The 19935-nt window shown below is 34.3% G+C and overlaps 1 long non-coding RNA gene across 1 annotated transcript in view; it reads left to right on the top strand.

The window, feature by feature from the left end:
• The first annotated feature begins 6468 nt into the window (after window positions 1-6468).
• The window catches only part of LOC128249704 (uncharacterized), a 171316-nt gene continuing 157849 nt past the window's right edge, over window positions 6469-19935 (top strand). Inside the window, exon 1 of the long non-coding RNA XR_008265825.2 lies at window positions 6469-6686. This is a non-coding gene — a long non-coding RNA (uncharacterized LOC128249704). The remainder of the gene's footprint in view (window positions 6687-19935) is intronic.

Raw genomic sequence — 19935 nt, 5'->3', positions numbered from 1 at the left:
ATGAGGGTCTGAGAGGAACCGAAAATGGGCAAGTGACTTGTAGAGTCACATGATCTTATTGTCATCTGGGATAAATTGTTCTTCCCCCAGTTATTTTCCTTATTTCATGCTCACTTTTCTTTTTCTTTGATTTCGTTGTGTTTTTTCTTTTTCCTTTTCGTATTGTCATCAATTACTTGTTGATATTCATCTGAAATTTTTAAGTCTTCCTCATTGCTGGTGTAAGCAAGTACCACAGGATAGTATTGTAAGAGGAAATGGTATGTGCTCATCTAACAATTTGTGTGACTGTGTTTAAAGACAACTTTGTTGCAATCCCAGAGTTTAAGCTAGTGTTGCTATGAGACTGGGGGTTGTTCTTTTTTTTGTCTCTTTTCATTATTTTTCTGCCTGGTTTTTTCTCTAACATTTTCTGTTTCTTCCACACATTTACCTATAAAGTGTGTTTTACCCCAACATATGTAACAACTGGATAACTTGCGTTACTTTTAGTGTGAACAAAGATTTAGTCCATTTCTATTCTTTCATAAGTAGACATACAGAATATTTTTTTTTACTCTTTCTTTAATTATCTCTAAGGATAAAGAATTGCCGCTGGTTTGGCAAAAGTCTCCTGCTTAGATTTTTGTGGGGTAACCATGATGCGTATAAAAATTTCATTTTGTAATAAAGGAAGTTTAACCTTCATGCAGCTGCTGTATAAATGGACCACTGTATTTGAAATCGTGGAACTGTTCTATTGTTATTTCTATTTTTAATCTTTATGTACTATTAATTCTTCATTTTTTTTCATTCTTGTATATTCAGTGCTTTTTTTGATTTTGTATTGATGGTATTTTTTCCCCATTGTAGTGCTTATTCTTGTAGGTTAAATAAGCATAGTTGCCATTTTCGATGTAATTTGTGATGTGTGTAAATAATATTTTCAAAGCTTGTGAAACAACTCGTTTTTTGTTGCATGCCCACCAGATATCAATAGCTGCCTTACACGAAGCAATTATCGCTCTTTGTATAAGTATCCCCAGAGAAAACTTCATTTGGTAATACTTGAACAAATTGTGTCTCGAAGGAAAATTTAAAAAAACAATGTCTTTACACTGCAGGAGTCAATAATAATAATAATAATAATAATAATAATAATAATAATAATGATAATAATAATGATAACAATGATGATGATGATAATAATAATATTATGCTTCTGCATCTGTGATGATGAAGGAAATGGATAATCCTTTAGATCTAATGGAAAAGGAATATCAAAGCTGAACAAAACAATGTAAGACACAAATATTCATAAAAAAGAGAGAAAATAAAAGAAAAGATTTTGGAATCCTTAATTAAATCAATAATAAAGCAACAGAACAAATAATAAAAAAGGAAACAAATGAGAGAGGAACAAATACGACAGAAGTACAACATAAGAAGAAAAAAAGTCTCCAAGAATCAAAGAACACTTGCAATAAGAGGTTCCTGTTAAACTGTAAAGAATCCATCGATAGGAAAATCATCAACAATTCTTTGAACAGAGCAAACAATTTTATTCCAACCAAAAAGGATTTTATCAGAAGAATTTAAGGGAAGAATATGGCCAGCAAAGGAATCACCAGAAAAGTGAATGGCAAGAAAACAACAAATAAAGGCATTTGAATTCTGATGGGTGGCCAAAGCAGCAGAAGAAGCATTACAAATGCAGAAAGCAACTGAGACACATATTTATCTGGATCAACTAAGATGAAAGGAGAGTAGTTTAATGAAATGTTGACAGAACTGGAGACAAAACCTAAATGGTTCACCGGGGAAAAAATCATCCTGGAGTCAATTCACAAATCTCCAGGGTAATAACATGCTTCTTTCAATCAAAAACTCTTGACAGCAATAGCATTTGCATAGAGTGAATAAACAGTTGGAAAAAAATTGTTTCCAGAAGAGCACAAAGAATGCTACAGAGGCTCGTATATCTGTAAAAATCAATCACTGATCAATAAAGCCAAAACTGAAGATTGCAGAAAGAAAAAGAATGGTCTGATATAGATTGATTATCCAAAGATGTTTGATAATATTCCTCACACATGGATCCTTTGTGGGGATTCATAACACTAGTTGTGAATAAGTTAGCACCAGAGATAAGAGGATACATGAAAGAGGTCATGAAAGCCTTCTAATTGACTTATCAGTCCTAATATCAGTCCTAACATTGTATTTCTAAAAATGATAAAAGAATTTATTTAAATACAAAGATCTAGAAATAGAGATAACCCAAATGCGGGGACAAAAACAGGAACATAATAATAGGTTATTAGGTGCTTTGAGTATGGTGAAAACCATGCAGAGAAAAACCTTACCAAAACTGCAGTATATTATGCAATTATATGTAAAATAGAGAAAATAGCTTTGCTAAGCAGTAAATATTACATGGAGTTCTTTCAAGAGATTAACAGATAACAAAACCAAAAAAAACAACAGCACATATCTGAGGCAGACAACAACTGCACTTGTTATTGCAGTGAAAGTACATACAGGGATTTATTATAAGAACAAGATTCAGAATATTGAAGAAGAACAACTCAAAGAAAGAATTTAGACGGAAAATAAAACAAAACAATGATCAATACATAGAAATGATGATCTAGCAGAAACCAATGAAAGAATCACAGCAAAACTGACCACAAACATAAAAAAAATAAAATAGCAAAGATGGCTGTATATACAACAAATAAGACCTTACAATACTGCAGAGATAGTACTAAATGAACATAGCATACAAGAAATAAATGAATGGGTAATCAATAACTGACTGAAGAGAACTAAAATCCAAAATAAAGATGTACATCTGAGAAATCCCTATTGGAATATTCAACCAAATGTAGAATCACAATATAAATATATCCCAAAATACCAAACATCTATTAAGAGAATATATAAACAGACACAGTGCAGCAGATCATGTTAAGTTTATATTGAGCAGGACCTGAAAAAAAGGAAAAGAAAATAGAAGAGAGCAAACCAGAATCAGTTGCTATGGAAGAAGGTAAATACCTACCCAGGTTACACAAGAATAAGAATCACCAGGGAAGAACAATTATATGTAACAGAGATCCTCAGGATATTATAGTTCATAGTAACAGACTGTCTGTGTATCGTCAGGCTGAATGGTCAAATCTGTTTAATAATAATCATTGAGGGATTTGAGAGAAACTGGACTTGAACCAAGAAGAGTCTCACCTTCGGTCAAAGCACACTTTCAAAAATAATAATAAGAAAATAAATTATATAAACGAAGCAAAAGAAGACCTTTCTTTTGTTTCAAAATAGAAAAGATCACTTTACATGCTGGAAATAGCAGCCAAATCCATCTCATCTTCTTATAAAGGAAATATAAAATGTATTTTAGTCCTAGATACACTAAAAAGAAAAAGGCAGGATGAATATGTCTGGAATGCATATTTGATCATAGGTTTTCTGGATTAGTGTTAACCTGGTGTTAAACAGTAACAACGATAAGAAAGATCCATTTAGTCTTGGATGCCTTATGTCTTCATGAAACAGGATGGTCATGGCTTGGAACAGGTTTGATTTGAAATCTGTTAGTTCAGTGATGACTTGAGAAGAAATAGCCTGAATAAGAATGAGGATGGTATATTAGATCGTGTAGACCGAGATACACTGTGGTCTCCACCTCTTTTGAAACTATATTTCTGTTGAAATACACTGCTCTTGTCACCATTAATTTTGAAAATAAGGAAGAATTTAGTAAGAATTTAGTAAGATAACTGTCATCATGAAGCTGGTATTTGGAAGATAAATTAACCCCAAGTTCTGATGGAAGATTTTAAGCAGAAGTCCTTAGTGATAGAACCAAGGAAAGCCTCAGACCGTTTGGCACTAAAAGGGTTTGAAAAATGGTTAAAAGGGTTTGAAAAGCTTGAATGTTTTTGATCAGAGACCTGTTTGATTATGGTCTTCCCAGAGTTAAACAACAACAACAACAGCAACATTAACAATCAACAAACGTCATTGATATAAAATAGTTATATATTTCATAGATACACGTTACACGCATTATGGATAGTTTGGTTAGTTTAAATTATGATTAAGTCGTTAACATAATGGAAGACAGAGAGAGAGAGAGAGGGGTGGAGTGGTAGTGTGTGTGTGGTGGGGTGGAGAATTGTCTAGAACTAGTTCTATATTTTGTAAGATATTGTATAGCATAAATATATTGTGAAAACTCAATATAGTGTTTCTGTGCATGGCAAATCACATTATGAAAGAATGCCTGCTTGCCAAGCTACAGCATTTCATGACGTTACTCTTGGTCAAAGAAAAATGATAGACATAACCCTTGACATTTTTTCTTTCCTCTTTTCCCATTCGAGATTGTTCAATAAAATGAGAAGTCTATTATATTTATTATATCGAAATCACATTGTCGCTGTATTAATCTATTAATATCGTAATCAATGTATTGAGCTGATATTTTGGCAAATAACACATAATGTCTATCCTGCCTAAATATATAAATGTCTTTGAAGAAATTGTTAGCCATTAAACGATGCTTATTCACACCACACTAACAATGGTATTTCTACAAATTCACCAGAAAACTGATAAAGGTTACATTCTTGTTCTTTTATGAGGTCTTCTATAAGCAAATTTACAGACATATCAACTTCCACTATGTAAACCTTGTAAAGGATTCAAACTTTAGAAACTCAACACACACTCTCTCTCTCTCTCTGAATGTTTTATTTTATATTAAATATTCTATGGAAGTTTCTAGTTAATTAAGATTGGCCTTCAGCTGCTAATTGGTGGAATGAACTCAAATCTTTCCAATAGCAAACGTTGTATGATTCACTGATTGGACGCAGTCATCCGTTATCTATGATTACTGAACTATACCTACCTATTACATAAAGCACCAAAGATTTTCCTGACACTCGCAATAGCTATGTGCTCCATTGATTTAGGGAATTTTATCGCTTCTGTGTGAATCCTAAGAACCAAAGGTTGCATTAGATGGCACAAATTATCTGAAGGATATAGATTAGAAGCTGCTGTAGAAATGTGGAGAGTATGAGAAGAATTATAATAATAATAATAGCAATAATAGAACTGCTACTAATAATAATTATAATAAGGATACTCAAATATAGTAATAATAATAATAATGATAATAATAATAGCTATTTCACAAATTTCTTGTATTAATTGTGTTATAGATTCAAGAGAAATATATTTGATGAAGGAGGGACAGGGAAAGAAAGGGATTGATGTTGTAGACACATAAGAGTATATAGGAAAACAATGATTGGATAGAAGGAAACAGCAGTAGTAGTAGTAGTAGTAGTAGCAGCAGTAGTAGTAGTAACTGCAGCAGCAATATATATACATAGTGCTCAGGTACAGGTTTTGTGGGAGTTTGAGAGACCATGACTGAAAAACTGAAATTCCTAGAGAAGGAAATAATGTGTGAGTGTGTGTGTGTGTTTGTGATGAGTGTGTATGTACACACACACACACACACACACACACACACACACACACAAACGCACAGAGTCAAGAAGATAAAAGTAAATAGACACCTTATAAAACATTGTTTTGTGTTTATTTCAACTTGGAAAAGTTTTTATATTCTTTATTACTTGACAATTTTATCTCTCACCTTAAAGGATTTTTAGCCGAACAAAATCAACCCCCAGGACTTATTTTTTAAGCCTAGTAGTTATTCTATTGGGCTCTTTTGACAAAGCACTAAGTTATGGGGATGTAAACACACCAACACCAGTTGTCAAGTGGTGATGGGGCGGGGGGACACAGGCAAAAAGACATACACACATAGATACACACACACACACACACACATGCAATAGTCTTCTTTCAGTTTCTGCCTACGAAATCCACTCACAAGGTTTTGGTTAGACACTTGCCCAAGGTGCCATGCAGTGAGACTGGACCTGGAACCATGTGGTTGGGAAGCAAACGTCTTACCCCGTGATTCCCAACGTGGGGCATGATAATATTTTGGTGAGGCATGCATAAGGTTACCTTTCGTACGCAATGTTTAGTATACCAATAGAGAGAAAGGGGGCAATTCGAGAATGAGTTTATTAAAAACAAAAAAAATTCTTTACATTCCTTCTGTGGACAATTTTATCAAATTCTGGACACTTCAGAGACATCATATTCATAAGATCTGATGTCACTAAAGAGGGAAAAGATTATTTCTTTGTAGGTAATTACGAACGCACGTGCGTGCATGCGTTTGTGTAGTACAGAACTGGTCCGTACAGAAAGCAATGCCATCTTAATTCCTTATGGAGAAATAAACTGGAGACAGACTTATGTGTGCAGGTGTGTCTACGACTCTTTTATCTCTGGCGACAAAAGATCTCGGTGCACAAGAACAATGTGGTTCTGTAGAGTATGGCAATAAACGGGGGTGATGGAGGAAGGAATGGAATGGTGTGGAATGAGTGGAAGTGAGAGGGGTAGCGTCAGTGAAGGAAGAGAAAGTGGGTGAAAGAGAGAGAGGAGAGAAGATAGAGAGAGAGAGAGAGAAAGAGAGAGATTAATGGTACCGGTAACAGACGACACACACGTATATATAATATATATGAACAGAGATGAAAATAAACAGGTCGTTTTATTATCACCGGTCAGTTTGTGAATTCAGCAAAAAGGTAAGAAAAATTGTCTACGAATGTGTTATATCATGAAGATTCCGAAGATACAAAATTTTTGGGAAAGTGGTTTTGGTGGGGTCTTAGTGGGGAATTTCGAAACATTTACCGGGGTCCAATTCAGTTCGTCTTAACTCTGAAAAAAATGGATATTTTTTAATGAAATTCTCTACAAATATACCTTGGACTATGTAGATTCCGAGAACATAGGAATTTTGGGGGAAAACAATTGAGGGCTATTTTTGAGAACTGTTCCCCACTCACAGGTGTTTCAGAACAAGTCGTCCATATTTGTTTCATTTTCTCAGTTTTGTGCGTCCGTAGATTTCCACTGAAGCAACATACAAGCAACGAAGGCAAATGAAATCCTCACCAGGAAACTTGTTGTGCTAGAAATAACAGCTAAAGGTCTGGTACACAGAAATAGGTTATTAAGACGACTTGTCTGTTGCATACGATTTTTTTACACCTTAAATAAATTCCCAGGTAAACGTTTCTAATAGAAAGGCGGAAGACACCAGAAACCAAAATAAGGAATAAACACGCACAGTTAAACATAGAAGTGTAAAGCATAATTAGTTGCATAATAATCTCTATAATAAACATGATATTGAATGGAATAATTCCCCGTTTGGACTTTTTTAATTACAAATATGTGTGTGTGTGGTAGGAATCGACGGATTGACAATTTCATTAAAAATATCCATTTTTTCCGAAAGTTATGATCGTCCAAAGTCCGGAGCGCAGAAATCTGTAGTTTTACCGATTCAAAAATACATAAAACGAGTCGTGCAAGTAAAAAAAAAGTTTATCAATATTCAGAAGAATATTTAAAATTTCGATTTATACTCGTTATCTACGATAAACTATCACCAAGTTATGGGCGAAAAACTCGGATCTTGTGAATTTTCTGAAGCCCTCTCCTCACCCCTCGGAAAAGATTTTCCTACAAATTTCTTTATAATCGTAATCTATGCCGGTTGAAAGGTATTTATATAAAATTTCATAAGACAAAAACATTTTCCTAAAAGTTATGAGGGGAAAACTCGGTTCTTGTGAATCTTCCGAAGTCCCCCCCACCTCCGTTGCTTTCCGCGCATTTTTTTCATATTCGTTTCCTACACATTTCTTTTTACATCCGTTGCACTATTTTCCTTTTAATAAGTTTCCAGGTGAATATTGTAAACATTAACGAAATTTTGAATAACAAAAATTGAATATCACAAGGGGGGCATCAGGATTTTAGAAATGATTCTGTGGGGCATGGCCAAAAATGAGGAAAATAGGAGCAGGTGAGGGAGGAGGACACCTGAAGGGATACAAAGTGAAGTGTTGGGGAATTAAATAACATCATTTCTAGAAGCTGAATGAGTTCTATAGATAGGAGATTGATGGAGAGATGGCTGTTAGCTGAGGAACAGGAATTTGGAAATGGAGATCAGTTCTTTAGAGGTTGTTGTTTCGTTGGTGGTGCAACAGAAAAACAACTTTGGTTGCTTTTATATGATTCTCTGACCCAGCCACAAAGAATGCCACCTGGCTAATTGGCCAGTAATATATGTAATGTGTATAATCTAAAATGCTATTTTCATTCAAACATTTTTCAATTTTGTCTTCACCAAAAGCAGTTTTTGGGTTATTCATGATTTTCTTTTCTTCTTCTGCAATAATGTTTGAAAAGTAGCCACAGAGGTCAGAAATTCTCAACTAAAAAAACAATATATAATTTAAAAAAATCTTTTCTTAAAACTGCATTATTAAGCTTTTAAAATTTGCTTTGTATCATCATCATCATCATCATCATCATTTAGTATCCATACATAGTCTCGCATACACACACACACATGCACAAACTCTCACACACACATTCTCTCATGCACAATTGCTTATAAACACACACACATAAATGCTCGCATACATACACTCACATGCACATACACACACACGCATGCACACATGCAATGAACTAAACTTGTGAGCGTGGAAAATATTTTGTTGTGGTTGTGTTGTAGAGAAGTGTGTGCGTGCGTGCTTATGGAGAGAGAGAGAGAGAGAGAGAGAGAGAGCAAGTGGGGAAAAAAGAGGGGGAGAGACTGTGTGAAAGACAGGAAAATGGAAGAAAGAGCTAAGATAGATAAAGAGATAATTACAAAGAATGAAAGACGAGCAGATACATGTGTGTGTATGTGCATTGTGTGTGTGTATGTGCTTACAGTTTTTGTGTATGTTCGTGTATTTGTGAAAGCAAGTTTGTGTGTGAAGTAAAAGAGAAAGAAAATATTCAGGATTTTCTGGGAAGCTTGATCGAACCAGATGTCAAAAGTGGTATTAGAATGTGTCACTACTACATCTTTGTTTTTGACAAGATTCCAGAGATTTTCGAATGTTTAGTTTTGAAGAGGAAATTAGGAAAGACTCAGCGATAATCGCATTTGTAAAACTTGTGTTTTTATTTCCACATTTAAACATTAATATTTCTACTTGAGTTGGATGTCTCTGCAAATAATAGACAATTCTGTGGATTGCCAGAGATTGAATGGTTTACGGTTGGATGATCTTCTTAATTCTACTCACTTAACTGAAAATTGAGAGTAGGGCTTCCTTCTAACTTGCAATGTATTAGCAACAGAGAATCGATCTTGTTTAAGGTAGCACCACAAGTATCAAAGGTTGAGGGAAAGTTTTCACTCCTTTGAATTACTATCTACGTGATAGAACTCCACTCAGGTACATATTTTGTGCTTTAGCAACAACGTGTTAGTTTTACATATATATGCACATGTATATATCCTTGCCGTTGTCATCATCATCATCATCATCTTTTAATGTCCCTTTTTCCATGCTGGCATAAGTTTCTACAGCTGGATGCCCTTCCTAATGCCGACCATTTAACAGAATGGACCGTGTGCTTTTTATGAGGTACAAGCATCAATGAGTTCACCAAGCACCCACAAGGTAAGAGCCCTCAACTGACTTGGGCATAAGCGAGAGAAAGGAACTATGATAGAGGGAGAGGAGCAGATGTCTTGCTGAAGACATGCATTCACATGAACACATATGCATAATTATATCTGCATTCTCATACATACACACATGCACATGCTCATAAATACATACATACACTTATATGGTAAGCTGACAGGTGCACACACTCAAAAATATGGATACAGAGAGAGGAAACTTCTACACACAGAGCAGGAGTACAATTAGCTCTCTCTCTCTCACTGGGTAACCATGTACCTCCTCTATAGCAAGACACCTATTTCTGCCTCTCTGTTTCTCTGTTGCACTTTAACCTTTCATCATCTGATACTGGAGCACCTCTTCTAACTTCTAATGCCCCCTCTATTGTGGCAAGACCCCTGTTTCTGTCTCTTTGTCACACTCAACCCTTTCATCTTCTGACACACGTTCCCCTCCTCAAACTCACTGCCCCCTCTCATAATTCCTTGTCTTATGAGTTATGTGGTAACCCTGCCAGTGCTGGTGCCAAGTTAAAAGCACCCAGTCTATACTGTAACGTGATTGGTGTAGAAAGGGCATCCAGCCATAAAATCCCCTGCCAAAACAGACACGGTTGCCTAGGGTAGTATTTCTACCTGGCCAGCTCCTATCAACTATGGAAGATGGATGTTAAACAATGATGATGATGTGTGTGTGTGCATGTGTACAGATGACACATCTAGTAACTAGATGTTAAGCAAGTACTTATCCATATAAAATTCTAATCTTAGTTCCAGGGAAATTTGCAATCTATAAATCTGTGCTTCTCCTAAGATTAAATGAATTATCTATATTGACCCCTTGACCCCTGTATTTGTCCATTGTTCCTTATCTATTGGCGGACTGAGGCAGTGCCTCTTTCGAAAATTATTTTCCTTTACTATGCATGAAATCAGAGAAGCACAAACACAATTTCGGTTCCCAGAAGGTACAGTTCTTTCTGTTTTGAGATGGAGATACTTAATGAAAGTTTTCAGAGTAAATCGAACCTAGGAACACCACGGTTGCAAAGCAAACTCCTTAACCTACATGTTGAGTAGGTGGGTTGAATTTGTAAGAATTTCAAAGCAAAATCGTGATGCATTCAAAGCAAGACTTCTGTTTAATCAAAGATTAACTTGTTAATCTGTAAAGCCATAACATATTGACTGTGATAGTAAAACTATAACTTATTAACGTATTCCACCAATACTTAAATTGGTAGCAACCATTCCATTGTCGACTGGAATTGCTGTATCTATTGCGTTATCATATGAAATGAATAATTCCAGCAGACCTTTGTCTGCATGGTCTCAATGTAAATGATATCTACAATGGTTAAATAGAACATATTGATGTTGGAATATGGAGAAGAATCCTTACAAGAGTCGAATTGATTTGTAGCGATAGGAAAATCTGTGAGTGATAAATGATAAATTTATTGATCTATAACATCAAATACTGCCTTGTTCGAGAGAGACTGGAAGGAGAAATAAAACTACTTTGGTTTAATGAAGACTAAATCTCAAGTATGGCATTGGAATCTGCAGTTTGGCCTGGAACTTCAGCTTGTGTGTAATGAGAGGAGGATTATTGGATGCGATTGAAAGAGATTTGCTATGTTAGGAAGGAAAATTGACAGAACACTTCTGAGAAATGGCTGGCCTTTTACAGGAATATCTGTTCTTCTACTTCTTCTCTTGCATCAGCACAACCCCTGCACACCCCCAGCCGACATAGCTTCCCAGCCAAAAACGGTTTTGGCTGGTAAATCAAAGTTGTATTATTGGTAAATTGTGCCAATTCAATATTAGTGTGTGATCTGAAATTTTATGATTTCTGTATTTCTTATCAACATTGGCACAGTACCATTGAAAAAAAAAGTTAGAATAAACACTTCCCTTTAGAAGAACCAAAAAGCTAGCTTAAAGAATATATATCATGTGAACGGAGGTAAAAATGAAGCAACCTTTGAAGTGTCCACTCACACTGCAACCAACTCATATTTGACCATCACTTTAAATGTCTGTTTGAAGTCACCAATGACATGACATTAAGTGAATAAACAAATGCTTTATCAATTATCAATATTCAACAGACAATGCTGGAATATTTCACAGCTATCACACAATAATATATTTTCGTAGCTGAAGTTCTCTTGGGAATGGTGAAATTGCAAGTTTAAGCTGCATATGACTGACCTGTTTCAATGATGAAGTCCAATAACACTGAAACATGCATGTCGGTCACATTTTTGGCTAATAAACATCAGATATTTCCTGATACATTTGAATTTAATATTTTAAAATTCATTCTTAATTTCTTGAAATTATCTCCTCTTTGCCTTCCTTAACAGTCACTCACAATTACCACGAGGTCTTTTCTCTTAAGATTTCAATGATGAGATTGTTTAATTTTACAATGATATTGTAGGATAGGTGTGCGAGGCTGAATATGGCTAATCTGTAACAAAACAGAATATTTGAGCTGGATGTAACTGGTTTAAATGCTAAGGAGTTAATGTTGAATGCTATAATGCATCTTAGATAAGAATAAAAATGTAATAGAAGAATTTGGATAGAATTGGTAATAGAACATATGGTGGTGAGTTAGCAGAGTTGGTAGAACATCAAATAGAAATATTTGCAGGATTTGCTTTGAATTTCTGTGTTCTGAGTTCAAATTCTGCTGAAGTCAACATTGCTCTTCATTCTTTCAGGGGAGTTCAATCCTTGTCTGCTGTCATCTTTGGGGGAAGAATAATAACACTTCTGTCAGAAATTGCTACCAAGTGATAATATGAGCCATCAACAAAAGAATCAGAAGTTTCTTGCTTTGGTTAAAACATTGATCGATGTTCTTACGAGAAAAATATCTCAGAGTTTCTTCCTTAAGTTGTCATTTGAAACATAATTTAAATATTTCTTATATTAATTTCAAATTGTGGCCCAAAGCCAGCAATTTTGGGGGATAAGTCTTTTACATTGACCCCCAGTGTTCAACTTGGCACATAGTTAATCAACTCCAAAATGATGAAAAGCAAAGTCGACTCTGGCGGCATTTGAACTCAGAATCTGAAATCAGAAGAAATGCAATTTTTTGCTGGCACAGGAATGGTTCTGCCAGCTTGTGGCCTTAAATATTTCTTATATCAAATTGTGATGAAAGATTTCATTTTAAAGACAAGCTTTATAAAATGGTCAGTCTTGTATTATGGAACCAGAGTCAAGATCAAGAAGAGTTAAACACCAATATCCACATGAGAATTTCAAAAGACATCTTTGAGATGTACAAACATCTTCCATGAACATCTTTGAGATGTACAAACATCTTCTGTGAACATGTCAAACATATTTTGACTTACAGCTATCGGAGTTATTCCATCGTTTCTTTGTAACTCATAAAAGCTGCAACATCTCAAGTTCACCTTACTTCATTCTTTGTCTCTCAATATATATTCTGATGCAGGTGCCAGGAACAAAAGACTAAGTTGAGGAATAGACTTTATACATACCAATCCACATACATTTCATGTCTCAATCCTGCCTTATATACTCTACCTATCCACATAAATTTCACATATCATTGACGTCTTATATTCTGTACGTGGAGAGGATAGATGGCCAAAAGATTAATTCATAAGCAGCTGGGTATATATGAATATGTGTGTGTATATTAATTGTATATATTTTTCCCCCTTCATTGGTGCTTCTAACCATTGGACAACAGTCAGTGAGGATAAGGCACCAACTTGAAGGCGGTCACTCAAATCAACCCCTGTAATTATATTTTATTTCAGTGTGGAATTTATTTTACTCACTTCTGTGTAGTTGGGAGTTTTCTCCCTGCTTGCAATATATACTGAGTCTGATGTACACTGAACGACCAGCTGGAGGAGACGTCCTCCCGGGGTTAATATAGCCGTATCATCTGTTCTTATAGAACTCCCATCTTTAGGTGACAATAGACATTACTTCTCAATATAAATAGTGTTTTTGCCTCTAAGAGAGATACTTTGCTTGTTGCAAAGCCAGTGGCTTTGAGACACTGTTTATTCTATATATTGCAAATTGAGGGTGAACTACTGCTATGTCTAACAGATGAGCATCCATCACTGTGGATGACCGAAGTAAGGTTGAAACCATATTTATATATGCACATATACACATCTATCTATCTATCTATCTGTCTCTCTATCAATCTATCTATCTATGCACACACACACACATACATATATTACACACACAAGTATATTCTTCTGTGTGTTTGTTCTTATTGACCAGACATGCACATATAATAAAGTACTCAATACCGCCAGTGTAAATTGTGTCATTGTATTATATACTTTATTTCTCATATTTGATTCCATTAACAAAACCTGTTCGCAACATACATATGTATATAGTTTTTGTATTTGCTTCTCAGGGTTTATGTGACGAAAGAGATACTGTCGTAGGTTAGGATGGTCATTCAACTAGCAAAATCGTACAGAAACACAGAATGTTCTTCATTTCATTACTATTAATTAATTATTTAATTAGATTATTGATTAAGTTGTCAAATTATTTCACCACATATCTCTGACCTTTATAATGATTTCCCCTGCAAATGCAATGCAATATATTAAAGTACAATATAAATGATTATATGGATGTGTCTATGACTGGCTAGACTGACCAGGGCAGGAGTACAGGCTAGTGGACAAATAGCAGTAATGGACCACAGAAACAGATGGCTTTAGGAATGAAGACAACTCAAGCACTGCTAGCAGCCCACAACCCACTTGACAGAACACTATATATATATATATATATATATATATATATATATATATATGCATGTGTGTGTGTGTGTGTGTGTGGGTGTGTGTGTGTGTGTGTACATATATATGTATATATATATATGTAAATCATCATCATCATCGTTTAACGTCCGCTTTCCATGCTAGCATGGGTTGGACGATTTGACTGAGGACTGGTGAAACCGGATGGCAACACCAGGCTCCAGTCTAATTTGGCAGAGTTTCTACAGCTGGATGCCCTTCCTAACGCCAACCACTCAGAGAGTGTAGTGGGTGCTTTTACGTGTCACCCGCACGAAAACGGCCACGCTCGAAATGGTATCTTTTATGTGCCACCCGCACAAGCCAGTCCAGGGGCACTGGCAACGATCTTACTTGGCTTGCCGGGTCTTCTCACGCACAGCACATTTCCAAAGGTATATATATATATAGCTATATATACGCATATACATATTTATATACATATGTATATATTCTCATATATATATATATAGTTGGAATATCCCAAAAAACAAACAAAACAAAAGTCGAAGATGGGTGTGTTAAAAAACAAACAGATGTATTAGTTTAACTCTCAAGAAGTGAGAGGGTCTTTTATGTTTTGAGCCTACGCTCTTTGACAGAAAGAAACACAGAAATAAACAGGGAGAGAAAATAGAACAAGGTTTAGTGGCTAGCGATCAATCACATATATATATATATATATATATATATATATATATATATATATATATATATATGTAAAAGAAAAGAACCAATGTTCATGAACTCATCGATGAAAATCCACTGTCACATATAGAAAAATTGATAACATATAAATATATATATATATATATATGTATGTATGTATGTATACATCTGGAAGATCCTCGAAGGACTTGTCCCAAACTTTGGCATCGAGAATTACACAAATACTAGAACTGGGCGCCACTGCATAGTGCCATGGACTCCACATTAAATACAGACATAAGTTAAATTACTTATATAATAAGTGTAGCTAATTTATGTATTTATAGAAACCCTATTTTATGTTACTAATTGTTGTAGTTATGATTTGTCGTAGTAGAATGTGTATGAATTAGCACAAGATTATAAAGGATATATTACATATTTAGAATAAGATTAAACTAAGATGTTTATAAAATAAATAAATTAATTAATTAATTAATGAAATAGATTGAATTATTGTAATTTAGCTTCATTTTTGTATATTATATATAATGTATTTTACGTATTTTAGATTCAAGTTATTTAGACTTTAGAATTTTCAAGTAAATGATATACTGCAGTTAATTTTTTTCTTATTCTCACATCTAAAATATATTATGTCATCTTAACAGTTTAAATACATATTTCTATCTCATTATTCCATAATTATTTTTATTTACACCATATTTTCATGCGATATATTTCTTATAAACGCTAAGTTCTACGTATTACGTTTAAAATTTTAGTTTAAAAGCATTTCTTCGATAAGATAAGTTATAATTTTATTTTAAGAAATATTGTTGAATATTTTTTGATTATTTATTTATTTATTGTTAAAACAAGTATTTTTTTTATATATTTAGTTGATATTTATTATAAGTTACAACACGTATATTGATTTTTTTATTATTATTATTATTATTATTATTATTATCTATATTTTATTTTAGACCTGACGAGTGACTATATTTTTGAATAGATTCAATTGTAGATCGATTTGATTATTAATTTAATTATTAATCGAATTGGTTTTATTAGTTATCTATTTGAAAATATAGCCACGAAAAGTGCATAGTCATTTTTATACTATTTACTAGTTATTCTTTTATGTACTTTATTGATTTTTAGAATAAAGTTTTTATGATATATTTATTTTCTAGAGGGCATGAATTACATTCTTCATTATTGAATTGTTTAATAGGGGTTTTTCTCTAAATTATATACATACACACACACACACACACACATATACATTGATATGTAAATCTCAAAATAAGGAGGGCTGGATAAGGGAAAATAATTCAGGTGAAATACTTTTTGAGCTCTCTGCAGATAAAAGTACACTTGACTAACATTGTGATTGGTGATGTACTAACGATAATTTGAAGTCAAAAGTCTACCTTGAAGTTCATCATCACCCAAGTTTGTAAATCCATGGTTGCAGTACCCAGTTAAGACGATATGTTTTTTACAGAGTGATGCATAAATTAGATAAATAATAGGTTAGTACATGTATTTACTTTTTATAGTCTTCCAGCTATTTTAGATGTATTCGGGTTCATTCATGACTCAGTCTCATCAATCAATTGATTGACTGACAAAATCTATAGGGAACCATCACTGCAGTGCTATCTTCCTCCAGAACAAAATTAAATCAACTGCAAAAGAAGAAAGGAGGATGAAATTTGGTCAGTGTGTGATTTGTTCAGAACTAACTCACCTGTTTCTAGCCATCACACTCAATCTATTGTTTCCTCTTACCATGGGTTAATATAGTATTGACATCTGTAAAGAAATTTAATATTCCACAACCTCCTTATGGTCAGTGGCATGCTTTTGAAGTTTACTACATTTTGGAAATGATGCAAATATACAAGCATAATGCTGCTATGATATTGCTAATTATTTTAAACCTGAAGTGTCAAAATTTATCTAATTAATTATGAGCGATTCACCTGTGTACAAAACAGTTAACAGAAATAGTGAGAAGTGGTAATCGTGGGTTATAAATAAACTGTAACAGGTAAAGTAGTATTAAGACTAAGAGTACATAGATTTCTAAATCATTGGGCAAAGTATTATTGGTGCAGCTGCAATAATAATAAGGCTAAGATATGATTCTTAGATAGGACTCTGTGGAGTAAATTACACAAAGTACTAAACGAAGAAGATAAAACAAAATTAAATAAAACCAAAGCTAAACAAAAGTAACCAAACTAAAAATAAAAATAGAAAGAAAAGTAAAAAAAATAAAGATAAAATTAAAAATAAATGCACCTGCTGTCAGTCTATAATAATTAAATAAATGGATATAACACATTATTTCTGTCTATTTTTATGTATATATACATATACATACACACACACACACACACATATATATATATAAAAATATATATATATATATATGAGATAGAGAGAGGCACAGGAGTGGCTGTGTGGTAAGAAGCTTGCTTCCCAACCACATGGTTCCGGCACATTGTGCAAGTATCTTCTGCTATATCTTCAAGCCAACCAAAGCCTTGTGAGTGAATTTGGTAGATGGAAACTGGAAGAAGCCCTATGTGTGTGTATGTATATATATATATATATATGTATATATACGATGGGCTTCTTTCAGTTTCTGTCTACCAAACATATGTATATATTTTTGTGTGTGAGGTGTGTGTTTGTCCCCCTACCATCACTGGGCAACCGATGTTGGTGTGTTTATGTCCCCGTAACTTAGCAGTTTGGCATAAGATACCAATAGAATAAGTCCTTGAAGGCTACAGGGTATATCAGCCAAAACGTTGTGTTAACAACAAACAAGATAAGGACAAATATCCGTCAAAAATATCCGAGGAAAACATTCACCACATGCTGATGGATGACTGGTGATTGACTATAAATCAAATAGCCAATGCTATTAGCATATCCTGTGAGAGAGTTGAGAATATTCTGCCCAATGAACTTGGCATGATGAAGATTTCTGGTTGGTGGGTGCCTCATCTTCTGACACCTAATCAAAAGTGCATCACATCATGGGATTGTTTGAGGTAGATCCAGCTGGTTACCTTGATCATTTCCTAACCCAGGAGCCTGAGACAAAGAGACAATCCATGCAATGGAAACATACCTCCACACCTGTTCCAAAGAAGGTCAAAGTTGTTCCATTTACAAGGAAGGTGATGGTTTCAGTTTTCGGACTGCAAAAGTTATTGCGTTTATTGAATATCATCAAAGGAGCCACATCGTCAGTGGAGAGTATCGTGCCAACTTGCTGAAGCAGTTACGAAAGGCTATCAAGAACAAACACCCAGGGAAACTAACAAAACAGGTCTTGTTTGATCAGGACAATGCTCCAAAACACAAGTCCTTAGATTCAAGCACTAATGTATACGACTGAGGCTTTGAATTGATTGATCACCCCCCCACCCTATTCTTCTGATTTGGCTCCATCTCACTATCATCTGTTCCCCAATATAAAAAAAAAAACACTTGAATGAGAACCAGTGTCACAGGGATAATGAAAGCATATCTGCTGTTAACGACTTCTTTAATCAACAAGATGATAGCATCTTTACCAATGGGATCCAAGCACTGCAAGGCTGATGGAAGAAGTATGTTGACTACAAGGAGGACTGTGTTGAAAAACAAACCTCATTTGGTCAGATTCCAGGAAAGTATCTTGGTCAAGTGACAAACTTCTCAGCTGACCCTCATAGCTTGGAGGATATCACTTGGTGATCACTCAAGAGCTTCTAATGGTTTCCAATTTAAGAACAAGGCAAACCATTTAGGCAGAGAGGATGATATTCAATACTATTAACCGCATTGATATTCTATTTTATCGACCTTAGAAGATGAAATTCTATGTTGAACTTGGAATGTAGAGATCTAAAAGAAATACTATAAGACATTTTGTCTGGTTCTGTAATGATTCTGCCCATACTCATTCCTAACTGATGAGTCTTTAATGAAAGGTGAAACTAGTCAGCCAATGATTATTCCAAGCTGATGAAAATCCAGTGTTTTTTCCAAGGGAACTTCTTTCATTGGGAGACTAGATACATCTTTATTAAATATAAATTGAAATCTAAAGATATAACTCTGTACATGTGTGTGTTTGTGTATGAGTGTGTATGTGGGTGCATCTGTGCATGTTTATATACAAATATGTGTGAGAGTGTATATATATATATATATATAAACATACACGTATAGCTATATATACAAATACACATACATATTCATGTCTATATAATCTATACATATGTGTGTCTATATATATATATATATATATATACACACACACACATACATGCATATAAAGCTGTAGATAAATAGACATACATACACACACCTACATATGCCTGTATTGTATGTATATTTGTGAATGTAATTTTCAGTAATTTGTATTACACTCAGAGGCATCTGTGAGCATGGGTGGTGAGATGTTTTTTATTGGATCAACAGATTCTACAGATGAATTCTCTTCTTATTAATAATCACTCAGCCATGAAAGAGAAGAGGAACAGATTTGATTCCCATCAGTGGAAGTGGAATGAATAAGATTATGTGCATTGCAGATTCCTGGTTATAATAACAGCGTTTTAGTAAGGAACAGGTTATCATTAGCGTACTGTATTCAACTCATAAGCATTTACTTTGTGTATGTATAAGACAGAGAGAAAAACAGAGAGAGAGAGAGAGAGAGAGAGAGAGAGAGGAGGAGGAGGAAAGCAACAGAGAGGGAGAGAGGGAGCATATCTATAT

This window comes from Octopus bimaculoides, chromosome 16, assembly GCF_046866305.1.
Source record: "Octopus bimaculoides isolate indiv1 chromosome 16, ASM4686630v1, whole genome shotgun sequence".
Classification (NCBI taxonomy): Eukaryota; Metazoa; Mollusca; class Cephalopoda; order Octopoda; family Octopodidae; genus Octopus; species Octopus bimaculoides.
The sequence above is the reverse complement of the archived record's forward strand: the minus strand, read 5'-3'. Positions and strand labels throughout refer to the sequence as shown.